Raw genomic sequence first — 2162 nt, 5'->3', positions numbered from 1 at the left:
AGCCTGAAGCAGCTCAGCCCAAAACAGGAGCTGGAGTCATTCAGGTTCACAGGCCTTGACCCTCACTTGAATGCAGGAGCTGGCAGGAGGTGAGTCAGAGAAAAGACTTAACAGCTATTCTGAGATTAGATCAGCTGTCTTAGCTGCCTAGGTGTGTGCATGTGTGTGCACTATATGTGTGCATGTGTGTCTGTATCTGTTTATGTGTGTATGTATGTTTCCATGGATTTTCTGCCTGGAACTCATGACTGTAATAGGAATTTCCCACACATCCTCCCTGTCCCTTCTCCCTTCCTGACATCTCTTCCTCTCTGATCCTCCATGGTAAAACCCTCCTGGCCTACTCCTGGTACTATCTTCTTGCCTCCAGGCTTTCTGTTCTGGCGCATCCTCTGGAGAAAGAGAGAGAGAGAGAGAGAGAGAGAGAGAGAGAGAGAGAGAGATGATTAGAAATTGCCTATCACCAGTATGCAACTGGCAAGCCAACAATCTGCAGTGTGGTGTGGGCCACCCGACTGGAGACCCAGGAGAGCTGATGGGGCAGGTGCAGTCTGCTGGAGAATTTTTCTTTTTTGGAGAGGTCAATCTTTTAGATGTTTTCAAGACTTCCACTAATTAGATTCAAGCTGACCTCTCTTACAGGGGTAATCTGCTTTACTCAGCATTCACCAATTTGAATGTCAATCTCATCCAAATCACCTTCCAGGTTGACACATGACATCACACCTCCCCAGGCTAAATTATTTCCCCCTCTTGTGTCCTGAACCCACAGTGAGAGGATTTCACTGTGTGAGATTGGAATGAATGAAGAAAATGTGGTCCACATACACCATGAAAATCTATGCAGCCATGAAAGACAACAAAATGAAGTTCTTCCCAGCATCATAGATGGACCTGGAGGCCATTATCATAAGCAACCTAACACAGAAGTAGAAAATCACATGCTGCATGTTCCCATTTACAAGTGGGAGCTAAACATTGAATACATATGAATGTAAAGATGGAGACACTGGAGATCACTAGACGGGAGGGGGGGAGGGGAACATGGGCTGAAGAACCACCTGTTGGGTACCATGCTTACTGGCTGAGTGATGGGATCACTGGGGCCCCAAGCCTCAGCCTCCCACAATTGACCCATGTGACAAACCTGCATGTGTACCCTTTACGATAAGAATTGAAATCAAAAATGAATAAATAATTAAAATGACATGAGGCCAAAAAAGTAATTAAGTGACAGGAGCGAGAGAGCACTGCACTATGAACTCTATACCTGCTCTAAAAATACACACTCTAGTCATTTAAAATAATTCTAAGGTGTATGATCATAATTTTATAAAAATTACATATGATTGCACCAAAATCCTAACGTTAAACACTGCGTGATGGAATTTCAGATGATTTCTACCTTGTTCTTTATACCTTTCTTTTTTATCATATTTTCTGGTGATATTGTTTATCCTCCAGAAGTCATTGCTTCCGAGCGTCCCCTTCTGCACCCACGCCCTCCTTTTCTACTGTCCATATCAGCCCTTCCTCTGACCTGGGACTGTGGCTTCCTTGGCAATGAAGGCACAGGAGCTGCATTCAGCCTCGGGAGAGAGGAGGACGCAGGGCAGGTTGTACGGATGGTCTCAGCATTGCAGAGGAACCTAACAGCACCCAGTCTCTGGTGCAGAGAGCTGTGTTTCTCCACCATGTTGGCTACAACCAAGCCAACCTTGCCCCTTTCCTGATTGTTTTTTTTTCTCACTCTTCCCAACTCCTACTTGAAAATTCATATTCTTCCACCTAACATTTCTTTCTACTTCTTGTCTTCACAATATATTCTGACTTACTGTGCCCAGAAAACACTGGTCCCACCATGTCCCAAGTTACCATCTAAAGTGTAGTGAATGAATGAGCAAGAAAGAGGCTCCTGCCCCAATCACTGCCTCTCATTTATTCACTCACAGGGTAAGTACAGCCTTAGAACCAACAATGGACTGTGCTACAGATGCTTCCCTGAGGAAAACAGATAAAATTCCTGCCCCAGTGGGAACAACAGGTGAACGTAATGAGCAGGTGCATTGCATCGGACGTAGGAAGGTGACAGATGATTCAGGAGGCAGGGAACAAGGTTGTGGGGAGGAAGACCGGGAGGGGAGCCCCCAGCTCCTCAGTAG

Source organism: Mandrillus leucophaeus, unplaced genomic scaffold (assembly GCF_000951045.1).
Source record: "Mandrillus leucophaeus isolate KB7577 unplaced genomic scaffold, Mleu.le_1.0 Scaffold337, whole genome shotgun sequence".
NCBI lineage: Eukaryota > Metazoa > Chordata > Mammalia > Primates > Cercopithecidae > Mandrillus > Mandrillus leucophaeus.
This window is presented reverse-complemented; position numbering follows the sequence as displayed.